The following is a 17,240-nucleotide window of genomic DNA, read 5'->3' on the forward strand; positions in this document are numbered from 1 at the left end:
TAAACAGTCCCTCTGTGTTGCTCCCTCCACCTCTCTTTCTCTTAACATCACTCTCTCTGTGTCCTTCCCTCATGATTACTCCTTTATTATTTTTTTGGTACGCGCCCCGGTAAGCGTACCGGTCCGTGTACCGGTACGCGTACCCTGGAGAAAAAAGAATGACAGGGTTTTTTTTTTTTAAATGTAGCATTTTTTTTATAAATTAGAGGTAGTTCTAAAAAGAACTGTTTTTTTATTCTTTTTGTTGTTTTATATTTTTTTAATTGTTTTTTTGAACATGTTTTGGCTTTTATGAAGAATTTTATATTTTTTTTGTATTTTTTATGGGGACAAAAAAAAACAGGGAATTGTAAACGGCTCAACTGGAGCAAATAAAAACAGGAAAAAATTAAGTCTTCTTTGGGCACTTGTGGTTGTCACCAGCAAGGTTGATAAGATTAATACTTTGCTCACCATAAGTTATTGTTTTTCCACAATATACACAAACGATTTTGTATGCACCAAACTTGGTTTGTATGTTTGGGACCATCTCCCTTGCCTCTGGACCCGATGGAGTGGGTTCTTGGCTTGTTGAGGGTCTGGAAGAAGATTGTGGAAGGTTTCTGCACAGTTCTCTCACCTCTGCTGCAGAATAGTTATTGGGGTGCAATTGTTGCATGTGGCGAATCATTGTGTGATTCCCAAATGAATATTTTTTGGCAGGGTTCCCCCTGGATAGTACAGAGCCACAGATGAGACAGGTCACCTTTGCAGCGTTTACCTTCTTTGCACCCCTTGGGAATTTAAAAAACTCCCATATAAAGTGCTCCTATGGTTTATATGGGGGATTGTCTTCAGGCAGGAACTGCCTTCTCTCATTCTCTTCCTCCTCCTCTTCTTGTTCACCACCAATGTGATGTTGTGGTGGTCCTTGTGGTGGTGGTGGTGCCGATGCTCCAGCTGCTGCTGCTACTGTAGCCATTTCTCTATCAATAGAAGCAGGTCTTCCTCACTCAAAGAACAAAGCGAGAATGAGGAAAAAAGGTGGGGGGTTTCATCATTTGGAAAACAAAACTGTTCTGAACCGATGAAAAGTGTTATTTTCAGGTCACATGACCCGGCGCGCTTACGCTACGCGCCCCGGAGCGCGCCCGGCGGCACTTACGTTGCGCGATCGTATGCGCTCGGGCGCTTCCGGGTGCGCTTACGCCGCGCGTCATAAGACGCATCACGCGACTACGCGATACGTCACGATGAAGTTTTCGTTCGCGGCAATGGCGCTAATGGGACGCTCACCAGTACGCGCACCGGGGCGCGCCATAACACTGCGCTTACCGGTGCGTTCACCGGTACGCGCACCGGGAGCGCACCAAGGCAAAAAAAAAAAAAGGAAAAATATACATAAAAAAATAGTATTACATAAATATACAATATAGGATTTATTATAACAAATATTATATTTCATAGCTATAGAAATAGCTATTAAAAAACCTATGAAATTCACTGAAAAAAACATAGGTTTGAGGCCCTATATATAGTTAGGAATTAGCATTTACAAAACCTATGAAATTCACTGAAAAAACCATAGGTTTCATACCAGTTATAGATAGCTGGAAGTTTTACTCGCATAAAACCATTGAACTTCCCACGTTATAGTTAGTTGGACTCACTATAACTTGCGCGTGCAATGCACTGCTGATGACGTCACATATTACATCACTCATGACATGGTCAGTGACATCACTCATGACATCACTGATGACACCATCCTTGTGACAGAGTGACAGACCTCCTTTCACTGTAATGTAACCCTTGAAACACATATTCAATAATAGAAAGTAAAATTTTCAAAAAAATGGAGATACCCATTCCAGTTACAACAACCAATTCAATAATTCCACCATCTATATACACATCCACTCATTCACCAATAGTTCTATATAGTCACTCATACATATACTCACTCATCATATGTAGTGATACACATATACATCCTGTTACACACCGACAGTCATCCAAAAGATACTCTCACACATACTCACACATGCAAATAAACTATTGAACATCCATTTATTTGCATATACAGCTATACACACACTAGCACCTTACTTCTAAGGAAACTTACACAAACTTAGGGGGCCATTAGGATGGCAGGCGGGCTTTGCCCGCCCGCCACCCTATCGGGAAACGGGACCGCCCGCCTCGAGGGCGGGGGTCCCGAAATGTGCATTAATGCGCCCGCCAAAGTGGCGGGCGCAATCCTCATTTTAACATTGTGGCGGCTGGTGCTCACTGCACCGCCCGCCACAATCTAACTATCAAATGCCTGCATTTGCATACACGAGGCGGCAGGCACCCCGCGGTGCCTGCTGCTTTGTGTATGCAAATGCGGGGGGGTACCACAGGTACCCCCCCATTGCACCACTCCCCTCGGCCATCACCAGGGGGGCCCGCAGGGGGCCCCCAAACTAAAGACCGCCTGCCTTTCTGTGGCGGTAATTGCAAACACAACAGTGATGGACAGAATGTGGATCAATGTCACACATTCACCCCAGTCAAAAGATCTGGGCCCAAATCCATCGTTTTTCCACTCCACACCACCCTGGGTTAGACAATGGCGATATGCAAATCAGCGCTGACCCTGTGCCCCATGGGAACAGTCCAGTCCGAACTACAAAAGCCATGTCCTTCCCAGAACGGAAACAAGCATCCGAGGACCGGCCCGGTTTCGAGGTAACACCTCTCATCAGCCCGGCTAGCTTGACTCCAGTGGTGTGGAGTGCCTGGGACTCACGTCTGAGCATCCCCAGTACACTTAGAGCGGTAATTGCAAACACAACAGTGATGGACAGAATGTGGATCAATGTCACACATTCACCCCAGTCAAAAGATCTGGGCCCAAATCCATCGTTTTTCCACTCCACACCACCCTGGGTTAGACAATGGAGATATGCAAATCAGCGCTGACCCGGTGCCCCATGGGAACAGTCCAGTCCGAACTACAAAAGCCATGTCCTTCCCAGAACGGAAACAAGCATCCGAGGACCGGCCCGGTTTCGAGGTAACACCTCTCATCAGCCCGGCTAGCTTGACTCCAGTGGTGTGGAGTGCCTGGGACTCACGTCTGAGCATCCCCAGTACACTTAGAGCGGTAATTGCAAACACAACAGTGATGGACAGAATGTGGATCAATGTCACACATTCACCCCAGTCAAAAGATCTGGCACAGGGTCAGCGCTGATTTGCATATCGCCATTGTCTAACCCAGGGTGGTGTGGAGTGGAAAAACGATGGATTTGGGCCCAGATCTTTGGACTGGGGTGAATGTGTGACATTGATCCACATTCTGTCCATCACTGTTGTGTTTGCAATTACCTTTCTGTGGCGGCATTGCCGCCACGGAAAGGCCTGACAAAATGCTCATTATAATATGGTTGGCGCCGCCACCATATGTAACACATTCCGCCCCAGCCGCAAGGCGACCGGGGCAGAAAACAGGCGGGCGGTGTTTTGCACCGCAGCGGTCCCCCCGCCATCCTAATGTGGCGGGGGGGAATTGGGCAATGGATGTCGGGCGGATTGCCTCCGCCAGGCCGGCGGTGGCTACCGCCAGCCTGGCGGAGGCAATCCGCCCGACATCATAATGGACCCCTTACTCTCTTAAACAATCACTTATAGAAACACATACTTATTTAAACAGGAACTCTTACAATCCCTCACTCTCACATATACTCACTTATATACATCAATATTCACATATACTACATTAAAACATATGTAGTTACTGATAAAGGCCCTAGTGAGACAGTCATTCACTCACTAACACACATATACACACTCATCCACCCATACAGTCCTGCACATATGCTGTCTTCAAAACACATACAAAGAGAGAGTCAGTCATTCATGCATCTATGTGCTAAGTAATACCCCACCAAACCATACAAACACTCATACTGATACTAAGAAAAACATCTAACAACCCATATACATACACATGTAGCTACTCACCAACCCATGCAGCCACTTATACACAAAGTGAAACACTGATACATATATTTAAATATTTAAACATTACTCTCTAATATATGTATTCACTAAGATACACTTAATAAACCTGTTAACCAATCAATTAAAAAAAAACCCCATCCATGTAAACACTTATTTAAACATTTATTCTTCCATCAACTTTTACATATACATATATAACACATATTTATTTTTTAAAAAGACACACATTCACTGGATGGTGTCATCAGGGATGTCATGAGTGATGTCACTGACCATGTCATGAGTGATGTAATATGTGACGTCATCAGCAGTGCATTGCACGCGCAAGTTATAGTGAGTCCAACTAAATATAACGTGGGAATTTCAATGGTTTTATGCGAGTAAAACTTCCAGCTAACTATAACTGGTGTGAAACCTATGTTTTTTTCAGTGAATTTAATAGGTTTTTTAAAAGCTAATTCCTAACTATAACTGGTGTGAAACCTATGGTTTTTTCAGTGAATATATATATATATATAATGAGGGTAGTCAAGAAACACCTAGGGAAAAAGCATCCCGCTCACCTAATGGTAGAGAATGAAGGACCCCATCTCTGCTTCGAGGATGACAACCCGCAAGAGATGTCAGACCGCTGCACGTCGAAGATTCAGCATGCTGGCCCCGTGTAAGCTTGGAAGGAATTCTCCTCTAATTTGCAGGGGGGGTAACACACTTATATACTAGAGTGGTCACTCCAGGGTTTCTTCTAGAATTAATATGTTATGAAAACAATTATAACTGTAAAACAATCATAAATGTTTTTTCCAAACAAATGCAATCAAGCACAGCGGGCTGTTGGCCAAGATGAAAAAAGTGGTGACCCTTATACAGAATAATTATGCTGTGTCTGAGGACATGTTTATGTAAGTTAGGTGCAGGGATTAAAGTAAAAAAGAAGCTGTATTCGACTATACAAGTCATAAAAGCATTGCGCGTAAAAAATTAAAACAATACGCAAGTTAAAATCTTGATTAAAATATTTGTGCAAAGTGGCAAGAAAATAAACAAAGTGTTCCCTATATAGTGCATTTCATAACATGACAAACAGAAAAAGCATAACATTCAAGTAGTCTCACAAACATTTAGAATCATGTTGGACTCCACAGATTACATTTAGCCCAAGTGCACTTTAGTAATTGGAAAAATATTACCATTTTCATTTTTCAGCTGTAGTCTGCTGAGATCGGATTTGCCATGTCCACCTTAAGAATTTTGCCACCGTCATTGCATAACTAGGTGATGGGTCTGTACAGAGGATTCACAGAGCTGCACTACATGATCTAGTACCCATAATCCTACAAGACTGCGCCAACCAAATTTTGGGAAGACCAGAGTAGGCGTGGCAGACAAACAGCACATGCAAATAAGTTTCTGCGTGATCGGCACATATCTTGCATTTGTTATTCTCCGTGGAGAAATCATGGCGCCTGATCTCTTCAAGTGCAATCATTTCCCAGTAGGTATCCTTAAGTGAGTCTTTTGACGGGAACATGGAGCTGGGGGGAGAATCCTACAAATATGATAAGCCCATTTTGTTGAGAAGACTTCAAGTCTTGCAACCAACTGATTTAATAGAATTGATCCGTATTGATAATGTCCCTTTGACCCTCCGTATATACAGCCAGTTCCGGCGTGCACCATATTCTTCACCAGTATAGGATAGGCCGTAACCTGGCAAGATCCACCATGGCTTCCCTGCCTAAATCATTCCTTAATGGGAGAGTAGGTGTGCTTTGTGGGAGACTAGTTTTCGCTCGCAGGAACGTGGTCTCAGCAGTTGCTAACTGTGACATGTTCTCTAGGCCCCACAGCTGAGCACCATAAAGGACGGAACTCACCATTTTGCTATTATAAATTTGGAGTACCGAACTGAGGGGCTTTGTGAGGGAGGTTTTAAATTCCTTTCTTAGGACACCATCTGACTGCCGATGTTGTAATGCCATGGCTTCTATATGTAGCTTCCATCTCTTATCCTTCTGCAATTTGATACCCAGGTAGACAAATGCATCAACCTGCTCAACGGGAAGCCCATCCATTGTCATTCTTCCCTTAAAGGATCTGTGCTGGTTGAAGGCCATGAAATTTGTCTTGGCAGCATTCATTTTTAAACCTCGTAAGAGACAAAACTCTTCATAATGTTGCAGTGCATACTGTAATCCACTTGGGGTTTAGAGATTATCAGCATGTCATCTGCAAACATTAAAATTGGGATCTTTCTTCCAGCTAGAACAGGTGCGTCGGCGTGGATAGCAGCAAGAAAACTTGCGACTCCCTGAATAAAATGGGAAAAAACACTGTAGCAGCAGCACGTATACTTGGTGGACACCTTTTCGTACAGGGAAAGGATCTGTCTTGTTTCCCTACACCGCTGAGCATATTTGTGCATAATCTTCCTTGTTGAGGAGATCAATGAGGGGAAGTAGATCGAGTGGCATCCCCAACTCCTTCAGTACCTCCCACAATTTATGCCGTGAGACCAGATCAAAAGCTGATTTAAGATCGACGCACAAGTTACTACTTGTGTAACGATATATCTGTAAGAGACATTAGTTAGTGATAGATTCCTTACCTTAGAATATCCCCAGGCGTCAGACTGGATCCGGAAAATTTTGCATAGCAATACCCCTGCGCACCAGCAGGCATCGTCCGCGGCTCCGCGTCCGTCGTCGGCGTCGTTAGCGCCGGAATGACGTCGTCGGAGTACTTAGACGCCGCCCATGCGCACTGACGTCAGTTCTGATACACAGCTTTTCCGCGCCAGATACGCAGAGCCATGATAGAACCAACACTGGTGCCATGAAACTAGGGCCCTGAAAGGGGATGACCGTAACCCTAGATATCGGTTCGCAGAACGGGGAGGATGGGTGGGTCGGTAAGGAATCTATCACTAACTAATGTCTCTTACAGATATATTGTTACACAAGTAGTAACTTGTGCATCTGAAAGAGACACGTTAGTGATAGATTCCTTACCTTAGAATAGATACCCAGCAATACCAACCCCGGTGGTGGGTCTGCGAACCAATAATCACACCAGAAAGTCCTGGAGGAAGGAACGGCCAAAGAAGCCATCCCTCCGGACTTGGCTGTCCAGGCAGTAGTGTCTTGCAAACGTGTGCAGGGAGGCCCACGTAGCTGCCTGGCAAATGTCCTGCAAGGGCACTCCTCGACCCAGGGCAGTGGTAGTCGCCGTGGCCCGAGTGGAATGAGCCCTCAATCCAACAGGGGGCTCCTGCTTAGCCAAGGAGTAACATGCCTGGATACACAAGATGATCCGACGAGAGATGGTCCGCTTGTGCACCGCCTTTCCCTTCTTAGCGCCCATGTAAAAACAAAGAGTTGGTCATCCACCCGGAACTGGCGTGTGCGATCGAGATAGTAAGAGAGCGCACGTTTTGGGTCCAGACAGTGGAGCCTCTCTTCCTCTTTCGAGGGATGCGGAGGCGTAAAGAAGGTGCGCACGGTAATGGACTGCCCGATGTGGAAGGCCGTGACAACCTTGGGCAGGAAAGAAGGTCTTGTCCGCAACACAACCTTGTCCGGATGAACAGAGAGGAAAGGAGGTGTGGAAGAAAGAGCCTGGAGCTCACTCACTCTCCTGGCAGAGGTGATGGCAACCAGGAAGGCAGCCTTCAGAGTAAGAAGACGGAGAGGACAGTTATGGAGCGGCTCAAAGGGAGCACACATTAGGTAAGTAAGAACAAGGTTCATGTCCCACTGGGGCATCACGAAAGGAACAGGAGGGAACATGTGTGTGATGCCCTTCAAAAACCTATCTACAATAGGGGACTTGAACAAAGAAGGCTGATCAGGTAGCCTTAAGAAGGCGGAAAGGTACCCCTTGATAGTGCCCAGAGCAGAGACCTGCTGGGCAAGAGAAAGAAGGAAGAGGAGAACCTCAGAAAGAGGTGCAGAGAGTGGCTCCACAGCCTTTGCTGTGCACCATGCCACAAATCTGTTCCACCTGCAGGCGTATACCGACTTTGTGGAGGGACGCCTGGCTGCCAGAATGACATTACAGACTTCAGGAGGCAAGTCAAATGGCCTCAACTGCAGCCGCTCAATCTCCAAGCTTGTAGGTGGAGACTGGACAGGTTCGGGTGAAGGACCGTCCCCATCTGCTGCGACAGAAGGTCCTCCCGAAGAGGCAGACGAATCGGGGGATCGACTGACATGCTGAATAGCTCGGGATACCAGTATCTTTGTGCCCAGTCCGGAGCCACAAGGATAACCTGCGTTACAATAAGGGGGTTGAACCCATGCAGTCGCGGGGACCTGGGCGCTATATGGTACATGTAAGAAAGGGGTCCCCGCAAGGGGAGGGTGTTGTATGCTACACACACTAACACTACTATAGACTAACAAACAAGAGATTCAAAACGAATTTACAGGTATTGTCATTTATTTTCCAACACCAGATATCGATCATTTACCAAATTACATTCACATTCAATGAATAGCCCCAAACGGGGAGAGGAAGGAAAGGGAAGTGAGGGGTGGTGCTCAAGGAAGTGTAAAGTCAAAGAAAATAAGCACAGTCAAAAAACAAGTAATGATTACAATATTCTAAATGGAGTCATAACAATTCAGATACAAAAGCCAAAAATCAAGGCATCCATTGAAAAACTGTAAAACTAATGACATACAACGGTCACATACTAAAATCAGAACTATCAGGGGCATGTGCCGGAAGTCCAAGAAAAGAGCCGTCGACGTTTCGACCCCTGTCTGTAGGCTACGTTAAGTCCTTTATCGGGGTCTTCATCAGGACATATACAGGGAAGAGGTGGGGTGGGGCAATCCTATCTGAAAAGTTAAAACAAGGAGTCAGGCTTATACGTTGTAAGAATAAATTACAACCGTCCTATTTGACAGTAACAGATTCATTTAATTTAATTACCATGAAGTCAAGGCCCAGCTGGGCTCTAAACGTAGGAAATGAGTAGGCCACGCAGAAAGTCGTGGTCGATCTCAGCGATCCAGCCCACACCGGATGGAATATCGCGCTGCATCTCGACCCTCCGCAAGGGCTCAGGTGAGTTTAGCCCGGACCTCCTCCGGACATTGTGGCAGCATGTCCGCGACCGTGTCCCACAGGGTGTGGGTGTAGCGGCCCAAGAGGCATTGCGGTATTGACAGACCGCAGTCCCAAACTCCGGTACGAGAACACCTTCTTCCCAAACTGTTCATACCTCTTGGATTCCCGATCGGGCGGAGCCGTCGGGAATGCGGTCTGGGAAGTAGAGGCCTGGATGACCAGGCTCTTGTGGGTGGAATGAGTGGACAAAAAGCAAGGGTCGCCCGGGGCCGGGCGGTAGCGTCTGGCCACGTTCCTATCCACAGGCGGGCCTGTGGCGGGCTTGGACCAAGTGCCCACAAGAACGTCACACAAGGCCTCATTAAACGGCCTCAGTGAGGAGGTTAGTCCTCACGGCCGTGACGGGGAGCTCAAGGTGTAAGGCCTTGGCCGCCCGCGTCAACACTACACTGTAAGCAGCCCCCTCCTCCGTAGCCATAGGGGGAGGGGAGACAAATCCAGTGTCTGGCGAAGTGTCAAGTCCACTGGCCTCCCCAAGCTCATATGTCCAGTCCTCTTGAGACTGGCACTCTTGTGCCAGAGGGTCCGCAGACCCCTCCCAATCACCCTCATCACCCATCTCCTGCAGATCAGGGTCAACAGACGGGGCATGCTCGTGGAAATAAAAATCTCTAAAGGCCGTCGGGAGCGGCGCCCAGCGACGCCGATCCGGCGCCAGAGCCGGACCGAGGGGAGGGTTGGGGACGGCGTCCGCAGTGGTCACCGGGGGCGACACCCACAGGGCCGGCGCCGGTGAGGTCGTGAGGTCGACCGGCGACGACCTGGATCCGGAAGCGGATCCAGTGAGGTCCTGAGGCGCCGGGACCGAAGTCGCCGGCGGCGCCAGGGCCGAAGCACCCAACGGCGTTGGAGCCGAAGCACCCGACCGGCTAGGGCCTCCAGCCGGGGCCGTTGGGCCTGGAGGCGCCACGGGACCCGGCTGAGAAGGGAGGGACCTCATGGCCATGAGGTACCGCTCGACCTCCTCTGGCGTCGCGTCATGCCCAGGGACCCGAAGGTGTGGGGCAGGCGGCGACGCCTGCGACTCAGTCGGAGCCGCGTGGGTGGTGTCACCCGAACCCCCGGCCGCATCGTGCGAGCGTCGGGGTGGGTCGGAGGAACGATGACGTCTCTCCGACCTCTCATGCCTCTTACCTGAGGACTTGGATCCTGACGACCGATGTCCACTACCGGAGCTGCGAGGACTCCGACCCCGCGACCGGTCCCTTGACCTCCTGTGGGACCAGGACCTGGAGCGGCGCGGGGCCGACTGCCGGAGCTCGAGACGCTTGCGGGACCGCTCCCGCCCAGCTTTAGACGTCAGGGTCCGGCAGTCGGAGCAGGTGCGGTCGTCGTGGTCGAGGCCTTAACACTTGAGGCACCGGCGATGGGGGTCGGTAACCGACATCAGTCGGTCGCACTTGGAGCAGGGTTTAAACCCGGGCATCCATACCGGCACCGTCAGAGTTGAAGACTCGAGTAGAGAAATGATCAAAAGATCAAAAAAGTTTAGTCAAAAAATGACTAAGGGGTAGAGCTTCTCCGGATCTGCGCTAGCTGGCGCGGAAAAAAGAAGAACTGACGTAAGCGCACATGGGCGGCGTCTAAGTACTCCGACGGCGTCATTCCGGTGCTAACGACGGACGCGGAGCCGCGGACGACGCCTGCCGGCGCGCAGGGGTATTGCTACGCAAAATTTTCCGGATACAGTCTGATGCCTGAGGATATTCTAAGGTAAGGAATCTGTCACTAACGTGTCTCTTTCAGATAAAGGCAGCATACATGCTTGCCCTTGCCGAGAACTATTGTCTGCCAATGTATTAGGACAAAGCAAAAGCCCTACTCAATTGTGCTAATATGGGCCCTAAAACCTGCCTGGAGGGGGGGTAAGAATGGTGTTTTCATCTATCCATGCTTGAACCTTTACCAGGGCAAGCCAGGCCACCACTTTTTGTATGAAATGTATGAGGCTTATTGGCCTATAGTTACCAGGCAAGGATTTATCATCTTTATTGTATATAGGGATTATCTCCGCCCCAGCAAAGTGTCCGGGATGGGGGCACCGTGGGCAGTGGTCTTGGCAAGTAGTGGTATATATTGGGTCCATTTGGGTCTGTCCTGCAAAAAAAATATCAGTAGGGACACAATCTATCTCTGGAGCTCTACCTCCTGTGAGAGCTCTAAGGGCAGAACTGACGTCTGCCTTGTCAAATACACTATCACTAGGGTTGGGGTGGGTCGGTAAAGGTCCACTGTCCTCTGCGTCATCACAGGCATATTGAGAGGCAAAGTGACTAACCCACACATCAGGATCAACATGGATTTCGGGGGGCTAGCTTCTCCTCCCCTATCCTATTTTACTAAATTCCAGAACCGCTGGGAATTCGTGCTACCTCAAGCGCATTTTAATTCCAGCCATCTATCTTCCTCCAAGGCTTTTTTGGCACAGAGAGTAGCCTTCTTATAGCTGGACCTTGAGGTTTGCACTCTAGCCACATCACCCAACTTGATTGCTTCATCAGGGGCATGTCTACAGTCCGTATTATACCAATGATGTTTTAGCGGAGTATCTTTCGCCCTAGCCTTGCTCGTCTTTGAAATTAACTGCACATTTTTGAAAATAATAGATTGTGCAACTGTGTAAATTTGTTTAATGGCTGGTGATTAATGAGACATGTCTCCATCGCTTTTACTGTGCTTTCCATCTCACTAGCTATGGAGGATAGTATTACCGGGCATTCTAGGATCATGGGTCATTTAACTTGGTGCATGTTGTTTGAAAGCTGAAGATCACTAGTAATGGGTAAGAGTCAGTTTTTGCCAGTGCCCTTAGGTCCCTGAGTATGAACCTGGAGCAGAGTGGATCATGGTCACTCTCCACCCATGCCTGCACAGCCATGTTCAAGAGTATGCACTAGGATCAAACTGACTAGGAGATAGTCGATGCGACTAGAGTGATAACCATTATTAAACATATTTGCCCCTTAACTGTTGGGAGATGGATCTACAGTTGGCTGCCCTCAAGCCATATTTTAGACAAAGAGTTCTCAATTGAATAGCAGCCTCAGTGAAACAAATGCCAATATGTGATATTTCTTGTCTCAACTGTAATGAAGACCACTGTTTTTTTCAAACAAAAACAAATGAAATTCTGACACTGCTGTTGTCTTTTTCTTAAAGAATGGTTGTATTCACCCTTGGATGCTGGTATGTGACTTTTGCCATCGACTGCCGAAGGACCAAAGATGGAAGGTAGGGCCCCTTTTAACACGCTAAACTGCAATGTTCTTTATGTCAGATTAATTGTTTATCAATGTCCATAATATGCGGCACAGATGCATATCAAGTCCTGCCGCAATGTCTTGCTCTCATGCCAAATGTGTCATGATTCTTAATTGCAAAATGCTAAATAAAATTGTTAAAGATAGAACAGTTGTATTTTAAATGTAGCAATACATCATCAACAAATTGTTTACACTCATTTTGCCTCTTCCACTTTAGTGCCTAAGTGAGTGTTGATAGGAAGAAAAACTGAAAAAATTCAGTTATTTTACAATGTTTTGCATAATCTTAAGTAGAGCAATGAATAAAAATGTCTTATTCTGCATGCATTTGCTGCGTTCAAAACCCCTTGTAGGCCCTTCAGACCAATTCTTACACAATGTTATGTTAGGTCGATTCGTATGATGCAACTTATCACCCATGAAGGTATCCATCTGTAGTCTTTTAGTGAGCTGGTGGGAGATGCTGGCTAAGAGTGTGTTGCCGTAGTCCAGTCTGCTGGTTATGAGGGCCTGAGTAACAGTGGGTCTCCTGTATGTGGGAGGCCTTTTGAAAATCTTGCAGAGCATTCTCACCATAGGGTATTAGGATGTGGTCACTGCATTCACCTGTTTAGTCATTGTGAGTCTGTTGTCTAGGATAATACAGAGGTTTCTGCGTGGTCCTTGGGGGTGAGCGCAGGACCCAGTTTGGCTGGTCACCAGGAGGAGTTCAATGGCGAGCTCTTGATTCTGAAAATAAGGATATCCGTTTTGTTTTTGTTGAGTTTTAGGCATCCAGTTGGCTATGTTGGTCATGCAGGAGGTGAAATTAGCCCTGGTGGTGGTGTTACCATCAGTGAGGGAGTGGATGAGCGGTGGGTCAAGAGTGCAGGAGACTATGTTGATGTCATGGGCTCTTATGATGTGGACCAGAGGGGTCAAGAACACGTTGTAAAGGGTTGGGCTAAGGCAGAATCCTTGGGGGCCTTCGTAAATAAGCTTCTTGGGCTCAGAGGTGTGTGGGGGAATCTGACTTATTGTGTTATGTTGGAGAGGAAGTAGGCGATCCATCTCAAGGCAGGTCCTTGGATTCCTGAATCATGAAGCCTAGTGACTATGGTGCATGGGATAGGGTGTCAAAGGCCGCTGGGATGTTGAGGAGGAGGTGGAGAGCGGTGTTTCCCCTATGTCCATGATGGCCAAGATGTTGTCTGTTGCTGCAGAACTCTGTATGAGTGATGTCCAGGAGGTGGTGCTGTTCTACTTGAGAGGAGAATTGCCTGTTGATCTTTTCCTCCATGACTTTGGAAAGGAATCGTAAGAGTGAGAAGGGTCTTTAGTTGCAGAGTTCTTCTGGGTCTGCTGAGGATTTCTTAAGGAGAGCTGTGACCTGTGTGTGTTTCTAGTCATCTGAGAAGGTTCTGCTAAGGATGGAAATGTTGATGATTGTGGTGAGGCTGGTGCTGGTCAGTGTTCCTCCCAGGTTGTGGATATGTGAGAGCAGGGGCCATGGGGGACCCTGAATGGATTAGCTTCCTAATTCTGGCGGTGTCATCTGTGGTGAGGGGGCTCCAGTTCATTAGTGGATGGATGTTCATGGCGGTGGGCAGTTACTCGATGAGGTCTTCTGATGTGGGCTGGGGTACAAAGTTACTTTAGATCTTGAGTATTTTATTGTGGAAGAAGTCAGAGAGATTGTTACAGAGGTCCTGTGAAGGGGCAATGGTGTTGGAGGCTGCAGCTGGATTAGAGAATTCTCTGACAATGTTGAAATGTTCTTTGCCGGAATTGGAGCAGCATTTCAGTCACAGTACAAGGACCGTTTTGCTGGCTTCTTTGATCTGGGCATATCTTTTAAGCGCGTATTTGTAGGTGTTTCTTGGGGTGCAGTCTCGGCTGGTTCTTCATCTTCTCTCTAGTTGCTTATAGTAAACTTTGGAGTTTCGTAGGTCTTCTGTGTACTACGAGACTTGAGCATTTGTTCTTGCCTGCCTAGCTTTGCTCATAGGAGCCAGAGTATTGACGCAGTCTGAGATCTAGTTGGTGAATGTGGCTAAGTTGTTCTGTAGGTCGGGATAGTGAGGATAGGCTGGTTGGATCTAAAGATGTTGGCCCAGTCTGCTTCCATCTTGCTCAAGTTGTATCTGAAGCTGCTGGCTGGCATTGGCTTGCTGGAGTGGGGTGTGTTAATGTGGAAGTATACAATCGAGTAGTCTGTCCATGTGAGCAGGATGAGGTGGCTGAAGGTGATCTTGTTATTTGCTGTCAAGACAGGGTCGAGGGTGTGTCCAGTGTAGTGAGTCACCCCTCGGACCAGCTGTGCGAGTCTGATGTTGTCGAGGCTTTCAAGAAAGGCGGTGGAGTTGGGGTCTGCTGGGTTGTCGAGATGAAAGTTAAGGTCACCAAGCAGTAAAATGTTGGATCTGATGGCAATGAGAGTGATGCAGTCGGTGAGGACGTTGCTGAAGGTGGCGTGTGGTCCTGGTGGTCAGTAAGCGCATGTGCCTGTGATGGGCGTGGCGTGGCTGACTTGCAGTCTGAAATGAATGTGTTCCATGAACATGCAGTGTTCGGTCGTGGCAGTGCTGCATGTGATAGTATCTCTATGGATCATTGTGAGACCTTGGGAGATCTTGTAGCCAGAGGAGATGGAGGTGATGGCAGGGTTAGATGACAGGTTGAGCCAAGTTTCTGTGAGAAAAACTACGTCCGGGGAGTGAGTGTTGATGAGTGTTGATGAGGTCCTATACCTAGGCGGTGTGTTTGCAGAGATATGGTGTTGAGGAGCATGTGTGTGATATGGGGTGAGGTGTGCATGGTGGTAGAGTAGGAGTGATACTGCATGAAAAGTGGCAATGAGTGCAAGAGAAAGTTCCTACTGTAGAGTGAGGTTTGGAGCGAAGACAGCAATCGTACGGCGTCCAGTGTTGAGTATTTGATATGTAGCGGCGGTGGTTGGACAGACCAGGGTCCATTGGGGCACGTGTGGGCCAGGCATGGATGGCCTCAGATGGGCTTCCCTTTGGCATGCCTTCACTACGCCAGCGGCGCGAACACACATTGGCTGCCTTTATGTAAATCCTGGGAGGATCGTGGGGAAAGGAGCTAGGGAGAGACGGGAATTAGACTTGGGGGAACAAGTAAGTAGAGGGGAGGGCTGAGGCTGGAAAGCACAGGGTGAAATACAGAGGGAGGCGTGCGTGACAGAGGGAGTAGGAGTGATGCTACATGAGAAGTGGCAATGAGCACATGAGAAAGGTCGTACTGTGGAGTGGGGACAGCAGTCGTGGTGGCTGCTAGTGTTGAGTGCTTGCAAGATAGAGGATGTGTTGCGGCGGAGGTCTGATGGACCAGGGCCCATGGAGCTGGGCGTGGTCCAGCCATGGCTGCTTTTAAGTAGATCCTGGGAGGGGGAGGAGTGTGGAGGAGGGGCTAAGGGTTGACAAGAATGAAGGCGGGGAGAAGGCACGAAGAAGATGCATTAGAAACTGGTAAGGAGTGAGGGAGGACTGAGGTTGGAAAGCACAGGGGAGGTGAGGGTATAAAAGAGGAGAAAAACAGTTAAGGGGCACAAAAATGAGTCAAGGCATAAACAGGGCAAAGAAGATGAGCTACAGCACAAAACTGACCTGAAATCGATACAGAGCACAAAACAGGCACAATAACGAGGTGAACAGAGAATGAAAGAGTTCAAGTAAGAACGAAAATGAATGATGAATGAATGAATACACACTTTTATAGCGCATGGCTACCCAAGGGCATCACATCGCTTCAAGTGACACCTTAAAACACAGAAACTGATCACGGAAAGAGAAACGTCTTCAACTGCATCCTGAACTTAACATAGCTGGATTCCAGACGAATATAGTCCAGGAGCTGGTTCCAAAACTTAGCTGCTTTATATGAGAACCGCTGACCTCCAGTCCGTGGAAGAGAGAACAAGAGTGCAGGAAAAGTCAATAAGGCCAAGAGTTGGAGGGTGCAAGAGGACAGCAGAGGGAAGAAGGAGGAGCGCAAAAAGGCGGGACCTTGAGGCAGACAGTCGGGTCTGAAAGGGCCTTAGACTTATGGAAGGATCCAGAGCTGGGGCCTATGTCAGATTACCTAATAATGCACATTGATTTGGGAGATCCGACTTTGTTTAATAACAGGGCACCAAAACTAAAGTAATGGAGCTTATGCAAATCTTCAATAAATCCATACCTCCATGTAACAAAATATATTTTCCTTTTATGTTTAGGATCTTCTTAGGTGGAGTCTACATGTTTCGTCCAGATCATTAATTATAGCCTCATCAGGACAAGGACTAGTTCAATCGGATTTCTTATCATAGAGTTGGGAGCCAACAAAGAGCATAGCAATAAGGGAAGCTTGGCCATATCTCAAACATTCTATATAGAGAATCCAGCCATGTCCGCCTCTGAAGCCAATCCATGAGGTTTGCCATCTGAGTGCTATTTCCAACATTAATCTCACTCGCAATCCAATCATGAATTCAGTCACCAAATGTGCGGTTCATCATATTGCTTGGTTCTGGCCATCACATTTTCCCTAATTCCCTCAAACAAAAGAATGAACTGGTCCTTAGGGTGGTGATCTCGTGCATGCGTTATTGTAATACCTTCGTTATAAATCTCCCTGAGAACTTGTTAAAAAAAACACAAATTACTAAGAGGTCATAATCAAGCAGTTACACTCAATGAGGCCGTGGATGCAAAGATAACATCACCTTATATTGGATTCCTGTCAAAGAAAGATGAAAATGCTGTGACATCATGGCTCTGCACCAGGTTATCCGAAAAAACTATTCTAACCTGCTAGTTTCTCTGCCATTTAAACTGAAAATATCCTGAGACAGTTCTCTCCATATTC

At 47.5% G+C, this 17,240-nt stretch overlaps 1 protein-coding gene across 6 annotated transcripts in view; it reads right to left on the bottom strand.

Annotated features, from left to right (window-relative positions):
- CADM3 (cell adhesion molecule 3) overlaps positions 1 to 17,240 on the bottom strand; it is an 811,765-nt gene that overhangs the window by 586,858 nt on the left and 207,667 nt on the right. The window lies entirely within an intron of this gene.

The sequence above is a fragment of the Lissotriton helveticus genome, chromosome 12 (genome assembly GCF_964261635.1).
Source record: "Lissotriton helveticus chromosome 12, aLisHel1.1, whole genome shotgun sequence".
Classification (NCBI taxonomy): Eukaryota; Metazoa; Chordata; class Amphibia; order Caudata; family Salamandridae; genus Lissotriton; species Lissotriton helveticus.